Below are 18,442 nucleotides of genomic sequence, written 5' to 3'. Positions count from 1 at the left end.
AATGTGCTTGGAGAAGAAAGCATAGACATGTGATTTAGGATTTACTAATATAGATCATTAATTGTACTGTTCTTGATCTTTTGGAATGTTTTACTTTAAACATTATCTTAATGGACATCTTGCCACATTCAAAGCATGAGCGTAGGAAAACAGACCTAATCCTCCTGTCAGAAGGCACTGAAGTGTATGAACACTTTGGCAAAGCGTGGCTGGGCACAGGCACTCCCACGCCATAGTGACGGGGCTGTAGTGCAGAGTCTGACTAGTTCCCAAAAGGTTCCCCAAGGAGCTACTAAGAATGAACTCTACTGTTTTCTGAGACTACGAAGTGATTTCAGCTGCTCAGTTAGGGCTCTAAGGGTATAGAAAGAGCTCCAAGGCTTCCACAAGCTCCATATTTCCTTGACTGAAACCTGTACATTTCGGAGTATATTTTCCTGCAAATTTCTGTTGACTAAGTGAATATGATACCTAAAAATCAAGAAGAAAGTGCATTCTGATGTGTTCACTTTAACAGTAAATATAAGAGTTAGTTAAAAAGCAAATATTTTCTTTTTTAAAGTGATAGTTTAAGCAAAACTATGACAAGTTTTATAAAGAAATAAGCCCAGGGACTCCTAAAATAATATTTTATGTATTTCCAGATGGTTGTGCTAAATTATACAAATAATCATATTAACCTACTGACTAAGACATTACTGACAAAGGATGGTGTAATGATTGCAGGCAACGTAATATGTTCCATGTTTTGTTTTTACAAACCCAATGAGTTTTAGTGCAATTTAGTGCACTATTTGGACGTGGTGGTGGTGGTGTTCTGTTTTGGATATTTTTTTTGACTTCCTATCTGAAGCATTCTACCTGAAATGTTATTCTTCCTTACTAACAGGAAGAGTATAACTAGTTAGAGTGCTTTGGAAAATTGCATACTTTTAAGATGAATAGCAATTAGCGCCTTTTTATTGTAGGATTTTTGTAATATCTCTTTCCTTTCACCTTTGTACGTTGGCCTTGTAGCTATTATCTTCACAATTTCATACTCTATTTGATGTCTTACCTAGGTTTTTTCTGTCTTGCAATTCAAACAGCAAGTGTTTATGATTTTTGTAGGTCACTTCAATGTTATAATCATACTGGATTCTTTCAGGCAGTCTGTGCTTTGAACAGAAGCAGCAATATGTAGCTTCCTTCTGTACCTTTCTCTTCACTTTATATTGTTTTATTGAGCTTCCTGGACAATGTTTCATGTGTCTCTAAGTTTTATTGGAGGATCAACACTTTATTTTTTATAATCATGTTGTGAACTGGAGAGGGACAAGGATCCAACATATAAATAAAGAAACAGAATATTTCTCTTTGCCAGGGGCATAAATGTAAATGAGTTTAGTGGTGACTTGAAGAATGGCAGCATAACAGGAGAAATTGTATTCTGAACCAGAGGAATGATCCAAATGAGTAGCTATGGAGAGCAAATGGTACTTTAAACAACATTAACATCCCTGTGTACTCTGTGGCCTGTCTGTAAAGACCTGGTAGTCTGTAAGCCAAGAACCAGTGGATTGCTCATTCTTAGACACTGCTAAGAAGATGGGAACTACAAGCAGTTGTAGAGTTGGCACCTCAGTCAGAGCTTCCCGAGATTTTGGTGGTTTGATCTCCTCTGACTTCTGAGCTGTAGAGTATGTCCTGTGTGTTCTGCACTGGTCTTGTAGATGAGGAATAGAGTTTGTGTGGCTGCAGAGCGTGGAGATGTATTTGTTCCCTTATTTGTCCTGCAGGAGGAAGGGAGAGAGTAGATTGATTTTATGAGTTTTTAAATTGTTGTATTGTCTTTGGAAATCATGTTTTAGAAAGCATTAGTCAGATACTCTTCTGTAAGAAGACACTTCAGTAAGCAAACGGGTTGAGGCCAGATTGTGGTAGACAGTTGTATGTCTATGGTGTGGAGATGTGATACTGAACTATCCCAGGAACAAAATCCTAGACTTCTTCCGTCTGCAGGATTAGCACTATGATCATCATTTAGCAGACAGGATTAGCACTATGCTAATCATTCCTCTGAATGATGAGCGTGTATGTCCAATTTGCTCTGATGGCTGGTCGGGGTCAGAATGAATAGCAATGTCATCTGCTTTTCACCCTTTGTACATGGCATATGTGTCCTTTAATTACGCCAAGCCATTCTGTGCTAAGAGCTGAGAATGTTGATAATTATTTTCCAAGCCATCAGAAAAAGCAAAAGTAAAAGAAACTGCTCCCAAACTAATCTATCTATTATTCCATTAAAAGTAACAGGCATGTTAGTTTCCAGCGTACCTTAATGGAAACCTTTTCTGTATATCTGATATGATGTTTCCACAAAGAATTACTGTTACCTTGAACATTATCAAGGCAAAATGAACCCATCATTCCTTAGAGGAATTTACATAAAAATGAAGCTATTCCACCCCCATATTGTAAGTAATACAGTAATCTACTCTTTATACTCCCTTGGCTTTTTAAGCCTTTTCTAAAGTGTTGTACAATACAATACACTTGATTTACATAAACTGTTTCTCGATAAAAACAAGGAGTCTGGTAGAGCTTTTCTATAATTGTACGATGTCAGAAATAATGGGCAGAATATTCTATATGTGAAAACTGGCACAACTTCATTGACTTCAAAACACTTGTGTGAATTAATACCAGACTTTAACAGCCGTAGGTGTTAAGTTGCGACTAGCCCTGGACGCGAAGACTGGACAGCATTGTAGAAGTTAGTAAACTGGTTTAGGTTTAACCGGAGAAAAGCAATGAGAGCTTGATCCTCTCTAAGCAGGAACAAATTATTTCAGCTACAATCAAGACAACCTACTTTTATCCAGGAGAAGTCCAAAATCTTTAATATACATACTTTCTCTCTGCCCCAAAACAGTAACAAACAAATGCAAAACAATTCAAGAGAGAAACAAAACAGAAAGGAGTAGTTAATTATGATTTATAAATGTATTAACTTGCTGAATATTCTAATGAACCAAAGCCGGAATTTAATTTCAATGCTATTCAGCTGAGAACGTTGCCAAAACCAGCACTGATGGGAAAAAAGTAATACCTGTCAGATCTTGGTTTAAGATCAATAAAAAATGCAACCTTTTAATCTTTGATGTCATTTGCTTGCTTTTAGATAAGTGAGTAAAAGTGACAGATTACCAGCATGGTATAGCTGAATCTTGTAAAGAATCATTAATACTTACTCAGTGGGAAACATCAGTGGCAAAAGCCATAACTCAGCCACAAGTCCGCCTGGCAAAGGGGTTTGTTGGAGCTGGGTCGCTGGTGGGGAGCATCTGTGGTGCTTTCCCGCAAACTCCTCTGCATATGCAGATGCTGACTGTAGCAAATCTGCTCCTCTATCACAGGGGATGGGTTGGTGTTGATATATGGAACCAGACTCTTCTTCAACAGTAGTAGCACGACCCCGTTATTTTAATGACATAGATCTCAAAGTGAGTCTGTGTGGCTGCCTGGAACGGCAAAAAGAATCTCAGTTTTCAGCTAATATTGAAGAAATTTTGGAGGAATTCAATGCATTTGTGAAGTTGAACTACTTGCAGAATTGAGAGGGAGGTGTTAAAATACAGAGGAAGAGGGTAATTTTTTTCAAAAATGTTATTTTCACCTTTTTATTTTATGTATCTGTATAGATTTTTACTTTGGCGCTCTCTCTGTGCAATATTCTTTAGAACAGGACTTGTGTGAACTGAATAGAGACGATTAATATGGACAGGGTCCTGGAGGAGAGGTGCTCCTGAGCTGCAGCTGCTGCTCGCCGAGGTAGACGCTGAATTGGCAGGCATAGACTAAATGTGCCTGCACTGTGCTAAACTGTAATTCAGATGCAATTCTCTGTATAGCAATGACATCTTGGGGCTGGGAGTGCCAGAATATAGTCCTGATAGTTTCACTCCCTGGGTCCAGGTTTGGATCTAATAGTAACAGAAGCTTTACGTTGGAATAAGCGAGCTGTTGAAGTCAGAAATTAATTCATGTGTAAAAGTGCCCTTTCCTAAGGCACTTTGCTTGATGGCAATGATAACGCTACTTTGCATTATGATGATAATACTTTGCATTTCTTTGGCATCTTTCATCTCAGGATTTCAAAACGCTTAACAAACATAATGAATCGTGCCTCCGACACCCTTGTCAAGGAGATGAATGGCAAGTCTCATTATAATTGCTTTGTTATGGAGACACCTTTTTAGCATTTATGTTTAATGGAGTTATGGTATTTTATTTGTTGAGAAGGCAGTACGTAAGTTTTTAATATATTGGCGAGTTCGTAGATTCTTTAGGATGATGTTTCATTTTAACTTATTCTTCCCATTTCTTGATGTGGATCATCTTTTTGTAGATTAGTATGGACAGAAATCTGATTGACTTTGCTGTTCTTGCTTTCTTTTCATTTGCCACTACTAGTATTTAAAAATATTTCCAAAAAATACACTGGAAACACTCTTTATTTTGAACATAAGGTCTTCATCTTTAAAAAGAAGCCATGTGTAATTCTTCTATGCACTGAGATGAACTTTCTTCCCAGATCTTAGCCATCATCAGAAACTCTTCTATTTCTTTCCCAGGTTTGAGCTGGTAGCACAAAACACAGATCACCACTGTATTTAATGGCTTTCCTGTGTTTTGCATAAGTATCTCTGTAATTGGGGCAAATGTCTATTTTTGACATATGGATCAAAATTTTTTTTTTTTTTTCCTGAGTAGGCCTTATAAAGATTGCAAAACAATTACAATGCTTTTGTTTTCTGTGGAAGAACTGTATTATATAATTATAAGCAACATTTAATATACATATTTTCCTCTTATTTTTACACATTTCCATGATTTTCTAGTTATATAACAGTTTGTAACAATGGATTATCTAATCTGTTTTTGTTGTTTAGATTGGTTTTCAAATATGTACTTTTGAGGATTTTGGTTACAGTACAATATTTTGATGGTCAGTGAGCCTTTCCTGTTAATTCCATCCAGAAAATGCATATTGATGTGATAACCTCGTTATCTTGAATATCGCACTGCTTTTAATAGAACTTCACTTAACCATCTTCATCAATCATCAGATGTCATAAAATCTGCACCATGAATAAGTTGAAATTAGTGCTCAGACTTGATTGTATCATTATAAATGTTTGTTTTTACACATTTTAACTGCTGCCTTTTCACATTTCATTGCCTTTTACACATCTAATATGTATGAAGATTGATAAAAATAGGCTTCTTTTTTTTTTTCCTGGGAATATGTAAATTATAAAAAGATATTTATACTGGATAGCTTATCATGAGAACCCATCCATAAGCTCCTGGGGAACAAAGTCATTAGAAGTACTTTATTATCAAACCAGTGAACTTCATAATTTGAAAGTTCAGTGGAATATTTCTGTGCACATCGTTGTCGTATTAATTGGTACAAACACTCATAGGTTTTCTCATAAAACTTGTTTAAACTGAGTAGAGAACTATTTTTTTCCATTTTGTTAGCTGAATGATACAATTTAAACATTTAGTTTTTCTCATTGAAATGAAACTCAAAATATTTTTATAGTTGAACTAAACACTGTATTCTGCTCAAAGAGAGCATTACAGCTAGGTTTTAACCAGAGTTGAAAATTTAACTTTAGCTATATTTCATTTTGGTTTACATTTATAAACAACATTGTCACACATTTTTTTAAAATATGTGAAAACAATGTTTTGACTTTTCTAAAATGATTCCCTTTCCCAATTCTTTTCCGTCAAACCTGCACACTGGATTTAATGTCAATTTACCAACAGTTTGTTGTTAAAACTTCAGTTTAATATTTTGATTGGTAACAAATAAAACTTCAAGTAAATCTGTTATGGAAATGAACATTCTAAACTGTAGCTGATAAAAAAAGACATGCAAATTAAGGCCCAAATTAAACAAGGCGCCAAATATTTTGTGCTGAAAAGAAATATTCTTTTTGTTAATTGGGATTTTAATTGGAGATTTACAGAAGCTGAAGTGCCAAATGCTTTGGAAGGTGAAAGCTTTGATTTAGGACAAAGAGGTGAAATGCATAGAGGCCATGGATATAACTGCAAGCTGCATGGACTAGGAATACTGTACTGCAGAAATAATTTTTATTTCATGGACTACTCAGGAATGTCATGTAAGACATGCTTCAGTGCATGGTATAGATTTTTTGGGGGGGTTTATTGTAATGAATAAAAAATACCAGCATTATATTTCCTAGTGACAACTTCATTTCTAGAGAATGAAGTTATATTGAAATTTGAATACTTTCTCTGGTCTTTTAGATCAGGCTCTGCAGCCTTTATGTGTGATTTCAGGCCATAACTGCTCTGGGCAATAAAAATAAACTATTTTACTCTGTATGTGCATTTTGGTTCCATTTTATTTCAGAAAAACTGCTACATAATTGTATGAAATGTGAACTAGAACATTGTTGCATCGTATCATCCAAATAATAAAAAATCACTTGTGAATTAGAGAAGATGTTTTCTTTAAGGTTTTTCCTCAGCCAAGTTTAAGGGTTGTAGAATTTGGAGACTTCTTCAAATTAACTTCTTCAAATTAACTTCTTCAAATTAGCCCATTATATAATTTGTGTTTAATGTATAATGTCTATATGTAGTTTAGATTACTTAAAATGATTCTCTCGGTATCTTTAAAATCTATATACTTCAGTTACTGCAGCACATCCCTGAAGAGGATGATTTACAGTGCTTGTTTTTCAGGGTTAGAGGTACAAAAAAAGTATATCTCTACTTTGTGTGGGTTTTATTCGGTATTTTGGTGTACAGAACCATTATAGTTGTACTCAGAAAGCATACATAGAAAGCATACATATACTCAATTTCATGACGTCATTTTGTACATTTATAGATAGGCAAATTGAAAGGCCACACAATGCTCAAAATTGCACACATGGTTTGGGAAAGTAACATTAATCTCTTCTCAGCATCTCTTACCTATAGATCAGCAGCAGAACAGAATTCACTGTTTCTTAATCAGTTCTTTGGGATTCGCATTTATTCAAGAAAATTTGTCAACTGAGCCTATGACTTTCAGAGTATCAGAAGATGGATATTGTGTCCTCTTATGCCGGATGAGAAATTAGTTTGAATGAAATGAAAATCATCCCCTGCCTCAAGAATTACAGATTAGATTGTTGCACTCATCTCGCTGATACTCTTAGAGTATCCTGCAAATAACAGCTACAAAGATCTAAGAGCACAGGCCTCCAGACAAAAATAATTTTTTTCCACTAAATTCTATAAGAATACTCTTTAATGAATGAAGGAAAGCAAGATGAGGCATCGTCATTGGCGTCAATATTCAGACATGGAAATGCTGAATATTAGTTTTGTGCCCAGGAAGAAGCAAAGTTACTCTCACCAAGATATTGAAATGTCTTCTGAGTTGATTTCAGTATGAGTCTATCATGAACAGGAATTAGGTAGCCAAACATGGACCTGGATATCAAACCTATAGTCAAAGTTTTGTTGAATGAGTGGCTAGAAGAATAGCATAAACCTATCCAATAACTGAAATCAAATTAATACAGTAACATACTCTCTCATGAATGATCCCGGAGCTCCTTTCTGCTTGCAGCTTTACTTGTTCTGTTACACTCTCCCATGATGTTCAGTTTCTCTGCCAACTTCCAGGTCCTTCAAACAGGTTCTTTTGGCAGCTGCAACTGCTCTTATCAGCAACTGCATTTGAAATTTATCCAACCCTCAGACAGTTGTAAAATCTTGCAAATTGAAAATCCTTGGATCTCATGGGATATCACTGTTTAAGATCATGTTTAATCTCCTTTTAATATCCTCTCAGCAGTTTTATCCTGATCTTACAGTGATGTAAATTCAAAGTAACTCTCCTGAAGTCAATGTAAAATCTAAGTAAGCCAATGGAGTTATTTTGGATTTATGATATGAGAACAGAATCTGGCATAGCATCCTTATGTTTTAGCTCATTGAAATAGCGAGTGTAAAAGTTTCTGAATCATGTACTCTTCCTTCTTCATCTTTACTAGCCAAAAGGTTTGTTTGCTTTAATTGAGCTTGATCTGAAGACTATTAACGTTAATAATTAATCAATTATGTTCTCTAGCTTCTTTACCTCATCCGTTTGTCTCTTTATTTTGCAGATCTTACAGTCTTTGTTAACTTTTCAATACAGCAGATACTGAAATGGTACAGGAACAATATTAGTTTAATTGCCTGAATTGCTGCAATAAAAGAAAAAATCTCCCTTTTCTCTGTAAGATCAGGAACTTCACCCATTTGGGCATATTTTTTAATCTTGGTTTTGTTGGACACTTGTAGCCATCACTACTATCAATTCCAGGATTACAATTTAAAGGCTAAAAGGTCCATGGATCTAGTCTTTTTTTAAATGTGTGAGCATGTGTAACTTTTGGGGACGTACGAGTGTTATTTATCAATGCTGTTCTTAGATTCTCTGTTTCTGGTATTCTTGAATCAAAATTTTCAAATACTATGATCTACCGTAAGTAGTGCAATCCAGTTAAAACTTCAGAACGAAGCCAAACTGCATTATCAAAGTGAAAAAGAAAACGCCTAGGCCTATAATATAGTACCATGTACTTTATATATGGCACCATAAAAATCAAGTTGTAAGAGGCACCTCCGTGACTTTATTTGCTTGCAGAAGGCTAGATGAGAATCCATGGAAATAACTGAATTTTAAAATCTGAGGCTCGTTTTACCATCTTGTAGGTATGCTCTTGAAATTATAGAGCAGTATCTTGGTCCATTCAGGACAGGTTTCAGTGCCTGTTGAGGCATGCAGAGTAGGCAGCCATGGAAGAGAATATCCCTTTCTTTCTGAAATGCTGCAAAAGGCAACCCCTTTCCAGGAAGATGCTTAGAAAAGCTAAGGAGAGTCAGGGTAATAAATACACCCCTAAAAGCAGAAAGCAACTACAGAGAACCTCTTAGAGGTTACTAGACAGGAGTGGTTTGCAGGTACTGCTTTCTATGGAAATGAGTTCATCTAGATGCTAAACAGTTTAGTGAGGGCTACTTGCACGTTCCTAGGCTGCAGCAGTGGAAAATGGAGAAAGATGAGGCTTTCTCTGAGTAGGTCTTATGGAAATGAAAGCATTTTCCATGGATTAAGGGCTCTGCAGATCCAGAACATATGTAATTTTCTCCAGTGCTCCTAGGAAAGAGCCATTCTGATGTGTTAAATTGTATGAAATGCTTATGTGAAGCATTTCTTTGTGTTGTATAACCCGAACATAGGCTGAAGAGGCCTAGTCTGTGTGGAAATTCACATTATTTTCTTTTTTAAATATGCAGTTTTTCTTCCTTTGTTGATTAAATTAATGGGGATGGTGTATTGGATTTTCAGATGGAATATGTTTTTCTTCTAGTTGTATTTGACAGTGCGGCAGCATAGTTTGAGCATGTTTTCCACGATTTGTTAGCACTCACAATATTTCACTCAGAAAAAACCTGACATTTTTTGATGCTTTACGCATCTGTGTTAATCTACCTTCTGATTTTGAAAAATGGAAGGCAAACAGTAACACATCTCAGCTATTGAATCAACAGAAAATTTTTAGGGTTTTTTTCTCAAAAACTAAAATACATCACCAAATATTCAGAACAAATAACTAAAAACGTCAAATGACCAAGCAACAGAAATGCATTATAAAAAGCTATATTTTTCACTGATGTCACAAAGTATAGTGGCGACAGAAATCTTATATTTTTAATAGGGAAATAGAAAAAATTAAATTGATATCCAAAATACAAGTCACATAAGAATTGTTTGCATTAGTTTACATGATTCTTGCTGTGACATTAGTCCTGTAACAGCGACAGTGTACTTGTAGTGGCTGTTTGTGTAGATATACAGTGGATCTGTGTGATGAATTGAGCGGTGCAGTTGATGACTGACTGGCCAACACATGTCTTCTCATGAGCGCTCACTGGTTAGTCAAAGGGTTAAAGTTGCTCGTTCGGCCCTTTCCCATGCTGCAAAGCTATGGGGCCTGATCTAAAGCTCACAGAAGTCAATGCGAAGCCTTCCCCAACTTCTGTAGTCATTGGACATGCCCTGTTGAAATCTCTCATCTTGTGGTCCTTCAGATGTAGAACCTTAATGTTTGTACTGATTTCTAATAGATGCCTAAAGGGGGCCATTTGTTTCATAGAAGCTTGTTAGATTATCTATCTAGACATGAATTAAAGATAAATATATATACGCATGAGCTTCCTGAGGTAAAGCCTATCATTTTCAGGCACACCTCTCGTTACCTTTCTGAGTGTGATTTATAACCTTTCACTTGTATGAGGAACTAAAAATGCTATGCAATATTTGTTTTATGTTATTGGGAAATACAGAAAAAAAATCACCAGACTCTTTAAATAATTATCTGCACTCAAACAAAATGATACCTTATTATACGTAGGATTTAAAAAATATATATATTTTTACTTAGTAATTAATGAAATTTTAAACCACATGGCAGATTTATAGTAAAGCAGCGCTGTTTCATTTTTCAACAAGTTTAATAACTGCAATTGCTTTCATGTTTTGTGATTGATTATTGTGTGAATCATCTAATGTTTTTAGTTATGACTCATCTGACAAACTCTAAAGTCTGTTATATTTTTATCTTCTGATAAAAGTAATATTAAAGAATTATAATCTTGTGGGCTTTAAATAGTCAAGCAAACCTATGTTTCTTTTTATAACTTTTTTACTCCAGCTCATGAGAGAAAAGTCACTTAGTGATTTTTCAGTAGCAGATAGATGTTAATGCAGTAATGGCATATCACTTGGTTCAGTATTATGTATGGCTTAAAGCAGAATTTATGGCTAAAGGTTTATAATTTTGCCATTATTTTCTAGTCTATATACAGCAGCTCAATTTATAACTTTTTACTGAACTCTTGCAATCATGATAGCGATTGATCTACTGGATCAGTGCAACATGTTCATTCATATGTTGATGTTACAATGCCTTTGAATATGGCTTGTATGGCTAGATAAGTAGCTACCAACTCATAGTACCTGGAATAGCATGGGGACATACACAAAAATCACAAATAACAATCTGAAATACTTGAGGCGCATGCTGAGCAAGATTGACTATCTCAAGCTGTGGGCATTAAATGAAGAAAGATCTTTGTGCTAGATAAGCATGACTGCCTGGTGTTCATCAGTACAGAAGGGTTAGCAGCTGAGATTACAAGAACATCATTCTCCTTTAAATCTTCTTGGGCACAGTTTGGGCAATTTGCAAACTGATGTTAGATATACCCAATATACATGTATAGAGTATTTGTAGCAGAGCAGAAATACCTTCTAACAAATCAAATGTCTATTCTTTAAACAAAACACAGGAAAATGGAAAAAATTGCAAAATAGTGAAGACTTACTGTATTTTTTCCTTTGGTTTTGGAAGAAGTGTAATCATTAATTGTACAGCACATCCTGCACTAAATAAGTGACACTCAGAAATGGAATTAAAAGACATAATTATTACTAGTTATTTAGCTATGCTATATCTTACTATCAAATGATGCATGCTCTCTAGTAAGATGCAGTGGTTTTTCCAAACTTGTTTACTAATAAAATAAATTATATAAGCTATCTATTGAATACATTAGAGGAATATATCCTGCTTGACAGCCTATGCAGACAGTGCCATACACACAGATGTGCGTGCATGCACATATATATATAAATGCATTTATTTCTTTTAATGCACAGTGTCAGAAATAAATGAGTCTCAAGTTCCTAACTAAATAATACCTTGTCTAAATGAGAAATTTAATTTTCTGATCTGTATTTCTAAAAACCCATTAGCAAAAGACATTGATACATTAAAAAGTTTATGAGGTCTGTCTGACTCACCATTTAGGCCTTTTTTTCCCCCTGAATTCTTTTGCATTGTCATTTTTGGATACTAGGTTGGAACAATAAATAGAGTTGATAGTTGGGAATCCACGTTGGTCAGCAGACCCTTTCCATACAGCATTTTTTAATTAATGTCCTCATCAATACTATCCTCTGATAATCTGCTTTAGTATTGTAAAAACCACCCAGATGAGGCTTGATCCTTGATTGGGTCAAATCTGTAACCCAAGGCAACCAAAAGGCTGTCTCGGTGCCTCTGGAGATTTCCCAGGCTTGAGAGAAGCCTTCAGAACATAAAAGCTGAGTATTGCAGTCCTGCCTGGTCTTCAGCACATCACAGCAGAGCTGAGGAAATGGGATGATGGCCAGAACGCTGCTGCATCCTTACTTATCACGACAGTTTTTAAAACTGAAAATTCTGAGGGCTTTATCAGGGTAAGATGGTTTCAAGGCTTGGTGACAGAATTTCTAATTGTCCGTACTCAGTACATACAAACCACTTCCTTAGATTTTATAAAACAAGGTAGCTCTCTTCATCAAAGTCTTAATAAAAACAGACCTAGCTTTAAAAGGTCTCTGAAAACAGGAGAAAAATAGACTTCTATTCTACTGCAGTCTCAATGAAATTGGACTCAATTCTGTTGTCTTTTATGGCTAGGCGGGTGCTTATTCTGTGGCCTGAGTGTGGCCACTTGGGTTTGGAAGGTGAGGATTTTCATCTTCATCATGAAGATAACTTCAAATGTGAAATGCCAACAAGGCCAGACTCCATCAGCAAATTAATGAGCTTTCCTTCACTCTGGTATAGGAATGAGAACTTTTTTTTGGTAGTGAACAGGCAAAGGAGATAATCAAGCCCAAAATAGGGGGGGTTCCTCATTGATATACTAGGCACATCAGTCCTGTACGTGAAACTACCACCCTGCGCACTACTGGAAATATGTGATTCTAGCTGATGATTTATCAGTGTAGCTAGTGCACTTACAAGAAGCTCCATGTGCACATCTGAAATTTAAAAACCAACCCCCCCCCAAAACCCCTGCATAGCACTGTTTATAAGATTGCAGTATTTCCATTGTTCAGTTTGGTTTTTTTTACTGTAATCCTCTTCCCACTTCAAAATTTCCTTTTCTTTCTGGGTTTCAATGCTTCAAGTATAACCCCACTGGTATAGCGAAAGAAAGATTTTTGCATTGCTGACTTTGTGGAGATAGTTTTTGTATCAGTTGCTTTGTGTGTAATTTTTTAACCTCAGTGGTTTTGCCTTTGTTTTAACCTTTCTCAAGTAAACATATGTTGTTATAGTCTTATATTTCTACCAGCAAGACATTTGTTATTGGGAAAAAACAGGTTTAGATATCAGCTGCTTTGAGCTGTGCATTTTTCATTGTGTAAAAGCTTTGTTTCCTTGCCACAAGATGTGCACTTTTCTTAAGGTATACTCTTCTTACACACTTGTTTTCTCACTGTGCTGGTATTGTGGCTTTAATTAGGGTTTGTTTTTTTTTCTAAGTCATTAACAACAATTTTTTTCTCTCCTTCAATCCTGCTAAACCTTCACATTTTCACATAGGAATCAAATTTTTCTTTATTTCATTAGCAAAGTGACACTAAAATTGAAGGGCGTTTTGGACAAAAACTTTCTTCAGACTATGTGGAGTGTCCTTTATTATAAATCTCTTCTTCTGTTTCACTATCTCTCTTGCTTCTTCCTAAACTCCCAACTCCTGCAGATAGCAGTATGCTGTTTGTGTGCCTTTTAAATCTCTAATACTTTCCAGGTGAGAAGAAAAGTGAAGGAAATTGCAGGTCTGTTAAAGGTAGCTGAAAAGGAAGAGTCTGTTGGAAGCCATGTGGGAAAAGGTCCTGTAGGGCCTGGAGAAAATGGTCAAAAGATGGAGAGAAGTTTCTTCTTTCATACTTGTTGCATAGATGTGCCCAAGCTATTGAGTAAACGGGATATTGATAAATTTTTTTGAATTGCAAAGGGCTTTTTGGAGTTTGGTTTCTGAAGTTCACAGTTCAACGTTTTTCATGCACCCTAATACAAATGTCTAGCTTAAACTTAAAATATACCTGCTCATGTTTATTTCATGAACTCAGCTGCAAGGTTTCCTAGAACAATGATTCAATTAGCAGAAGTGCATGTACCCCTTCAGATGCTTAGAAAACAAATCAGCTAGCTTATTTTCAAATGACAAATGGGTTAACTTACCAAGCAATGAGCAGAATTTTAACAAACTTCAGATTCTCTGAGCCTGCAGTAGATAGAGAAACCTTTTTTTTTTTAGGTTTTGCAGATTTGTTATCACAGATGTTCTTAACCTAAATATAGGGATATGCAAAAACAAATACTGTTTAAAATATATATAAACTTCCTTTATTTATGTCTGACACTGATTTTGTTCTGACACCAGGTTTCAAGCAGCTGTAAATGCTAACTCCAGACCTCACTGTACTCCCCTGCTGCTCTGCGGTGACTTCCGTGGCAGCAGGATAGCTAAAGCCTGCTTTTCTTGATTTGCATCTAACATTTTGTAAAGAGAGGTGTCAACTGTGTGTTTAGAAAGATTTCCCACTAGTTAATCAGATACTGTCCACATTGAATTTACATTGGCTTCAACGTGCCATTGATAAAGTTGCCATTGATAAAGTTACCATCTAGCCTAAGGCTTCATAGATGAAGAGTCACCAATCAGTGGAAATAGTCCACAAAGGCAGAAATTTGCAGTAGCGTATTCTCTTTTCCTTGACTTTGGGTATGGTAGGAATGGCAAGGTCTGACTTGGGCAGCCCACGAAAATCTCCCATCTAATGTGCCGTCAATGCACACGTGAGCACTGGTTGAAATTCAGAGGAGTAGTTCTGCAGATGTTCTGGGGTACCCTTACTCCTTGCATGCTTCTCTTTTATGAGACCTGCTGTCATTTCTTGTGCAAGTAGTCTGTGCAATAGTTCTCCTGAAACGAAGGTAGTTTGGAACTGCCTGAATGTAAACTGTAATGGCTAAAGGGAATATACCAAATCTCGTCATTTATCAGCATCACGAACTGATTTTGGTTTGACCACTTCTTATTTTCTGTATCTAACATAAAAAGTAGGACTCATCTCACGTGACTTGTAGATGGTTGTAGGTAGGTTTCTAGTCTGAGCAAGCTGTTAAGAACCCATTGGTATAGAGAGAGGTATTTCCAGCTTGCGGCCTGTCCCAGTTAGAGGGGCTTCTTTTTGTTGATGTTAAATGAACTCTTACTATAGATAGCCTGTTAGATACTCAATTTGAAAATGGCTTAAGGTAGGTGAAATTAATTCCACAGTGGTTATTAATGTAATCAGACTTGGGACTTAGCCAGAGGTGCAAACCTGTGGATTTCAGCAGGAGATTTGCTTTAATTTTGTTTGCAGATAAGGACTGTCTATCTATAGATCCTATAGGAAGATGAACAAATTAGAGAAAAGTAATAGCAGAATCTGGTTAGTTTACACTGGGATTTCAATGCAGAAGGAAGGGAGGAAACAAGCCACTCACCAGATCAGATGTTACTACACTCATTTGTTAACATGCCTCCTTGAATGGAATTAATGAAACCTTTCATTATAGATCAATACGCTCTTTGACTAGAGAATATTATGGGTACCTATTGTATATACTTAATTAGATTGAAATTGCTTTCACATTTCCTTTATATTAAAAAAAAAAAAAATCAGATCTCAGCAGTTTAAAAAAGGGAATTACAAAAGTAATTCTCTCTACCGTGCTCCTAAAGCCAGCAAGAGAAGGAAAAAAGGGAAAAAAATCCTCAGTCAACTGCCCAGCTCCAGGCTTCAGCTTAGTAGCAATTTTGGCACAGATGCGCTGAGTAGTACTCAACTACGGTGTATCCATACAGAAAACAAATGGTAATTCTCATACAATCAGCACAGGAGAGTGATGGTGTCCATTAAAGGCAATAGGTTTGAACTGTGACTATATGGAACCATTTTGAGATATATTCCCCCTCCTCTCATATTTTCTGCCCAAAACCAATTTCTTGACAAAATATTCCAAAATCAATGTGCATCACCCTCCTTCCTTAGCTACGTCTTCCCCAAAACATTCCTGGGTGAACCTTTATGTGTTTTATTTCTCGATGGCAATCCTTGAATTTTCTATCAAAACCCACTCCTAAAACTAGTTTTCTTAGCACCACAGCCCTATTCCTCTCAAAACAAAGGCCTTAGTACTTCAATACCGATTAATTAGCTGTCTTGTTACCTTATGCTTTCAGCGCAGCCCAGGGTGTTCCTGGGTTTGTTCACTGTTTCCCCCGTCTGCCCTAGCTGTCAGTTCGCCACCCCAGGGCTGCTCCCCTCCTCAGTCGCCTGCACTGCGCTCAGCCACCTGGGTCCCAGAGCGCGGTCCGGGGTGCTGCCTCGCCCTGCGTTCACCTCAGAGCCCTCCCACCTGCCCCCTTCCACCTCATGGTATGTGCAGGCCTTTCCCTGGTGCGTTTGTGAATCGAATTGTGAACTGTCGACATCTCTCCGAAGTAAATTTTAGCCTTAATTGTCCAAGGCCCCTAGCTCTGCAGCCAGGAGGCTCCTGCTCTTTCCCTGGGGCTGACATCAGGCAGGACTTGCTACTCTGCTGCGCTAAGTTCAGTGGCCCTCGGCCTCCTTAGGATGCATTGTTTATCAGCTTTCCTCCTTCAAATTCTTTGTTTGTACAGTGGCAGCTTTTGTGCCAATTTGTTTTTTTTTCTTTGCCTGGAGTTATTGGCAGAGCTAATTAACCACAGAATATAAGCGCCTTGTTCTTCGGGGCCGAGTGGTGTGGTCACAGAGCAGTGCGAGTGCTGCTTTGTGGCATGGGGGATGAACGGCTGGATGGGTTGCCTGAGGATGGGCAGATTATCTTTACAAAGAGGTACCTAGTTATTTCCAACAGCAAATGCAATCCCTGTTCTTGAGGGGTTGCACGTTGCATCCTTCCTTGCTCTGCTCCACACTGCTCCGCAGCTACACAGATGGCACCGACTATGCTGACAGTCACCTCAGAGCGCACAGGTCTCTGCCACTATGAGGAAAGCTGATGGGTGAGAGGGGACTTGGGGGCTCATGTGTGCCTGTGTGGGCATGGCAGGAGGGGACTGTGTGCTGTCTCTGGCTTTGGACGGCAGGGCACTTCTCCCTGGGCTCATGGAGCTCAGCCCCACCTGGGAACCCTGCCTGAGGTAATGGAAACAGAGCAGCAGCGCCTGGGTCAGGTGTGCTTGAAAAGGAAAGGGTCACCCCTTCAGCAGCAGGGCAGCCTGCCTGGGCAGAGAGGCCTGGCCTCGGCCTCTGCCTGTGAGCTGCAGCAGACCAAGATTTTCCACATCCAGAAATGCTTGGGGAACTTTTTCTTTTTTTTCTTTTTTTTTTTTTTTTTCCTGGACAAATGTCTGATCATGACAGGAAACATGACTGGATTCAGTATAAAATGCTCCTGCTGTTTGTCCAGCTCAGATGATTTCTCTGACCGTGCTATGAGGTAGGGGTAGCCCCCCAGGCAGGAGACCTCCAGCGGCAGTGGTGGCGGCAGGCCGTGCCCGGGGCTCTGGCGTGGGTTTCAGCCCACCCGTGCTGCTGCCGTGGGGTGGTCCTGGGCTGCCTGCAGAGGAGTGGCGGCAGGGCAGGGACAAGGCATCCCTCCCCACAGCCCACCAGCACAGCAGGATGGGTGTCTCCGTCCCCCTCGCAGAAGTGCGTGTGGGTGCCCATGTGGCTGAGGGGGTGCAGAATCGACCCGTGGGGTGGGGACAGAGTACCCTACCCATCCCCGGGACTGGTTGGGCAGAAGCAGAGAGTGCCCTGGGCTCCTCACCCCCCTCACTTTGCCCTTCCAACCCCAACTTCTTCCCCGCAGGCATCAGAGGGCACTCGGGACGCAGGTCCTGCAGGAGGGCATGCCCTGGGGTCTGCTTTCCTCTTGGGGATGGGGGAAGGGAGAAGAAAATAGAGAAGAAGCAACAGCCTCCAGCTTTTCCCTTCCTCTAATCTTGCTTCACTCCTCCTTGCTCCCTCTCCCTCCCTCTCCCCTTTCCTCTCCCCTTTCCCCTCCCTCCCTCTTTCTAATTCCTGCCACTAGCTCGGAGCCTCATTCAGCAGCCGCTGCCAGTGGAGTGTAATAGGCTGAAGATGCTGCCGTGCCTGCTCAGTGTCTAGTTGTGAATGGGACTTGCGTCCTCTCCCTCCTCCGGAGGTGGCCAAGGGAAGCAGCCAGCCCTGCTGGACCTGCAGGTAAGCGGCGGCCGCAGCCGCGTACCCCGGGGAGCCCCGGAGAGCCGCGGGGAGCAGCGGGGCACGCCGCGCCGGAGTTGTCTTGGGTGAGCAGGGCGGCGGGGTGCAGGGCGCGCTGCTGCCGGGCGAGGAGGCGGCTTGGAAAGGGGAGAGGGGGAAGGAGCGGGGTGCCGGGGGAACGGTCGTCTCCTGTAGCTCCGAGCGGGAGGATGCGTGCGTGTGCACCAGAAACTTGACAGCAGC

At 38.9% G+C, this 18,442-nt stretch overlaps 1 protein-coding gene across 9 annotated transcripts in view; it reads left to right on the top strand.

The window, feature by feature from the left end:
- Positions 1–18,047: 18,047 nt before the first annotated feature.
- CDH11 (cadherin 11) overlaps positions 18,048–18,442 on the top strand; it is a 79,263-nt gene continuing 78,868 nt past the window's right edge. For 6 of the 9 annotated variants that reach the window (XM_075765870.1, XM_075765860.1, XM_075765859.1 and 3 more), the window contains exon 1: positions 18,048–18,199. The gene's annotated coding sequence lies outside the window, so the exon portion shown is untranslated. Of the gene's footprint in view, positions 18,286–18,442 lie in introns of all 9 variants that reach the window. The other 3 variants (XM_075765864.1, XM_075765862.1, XM_075765863.1) reach the window with 2 other exon arrangements.

The sequence above is a fragment of the Balearica regulorum genome, chromosome 13 (assembly GCF_011004875.1).
Source record: "Balearica regulorum gibbericeps isolate bBalReg1 chromosome 13, bBalReg1.pri, whole genome shotgun sequence".
Classification (NCBI taxonomy): domain Eukaryota; kingdom Metazoa; phylum Chordata; class Aves; order Gruiformes; family Gruidae; genus Balearica; species Balearica regulorum.
This window is presented reverse-complemented; position numbering and strand designations above follow the sequence as displayed.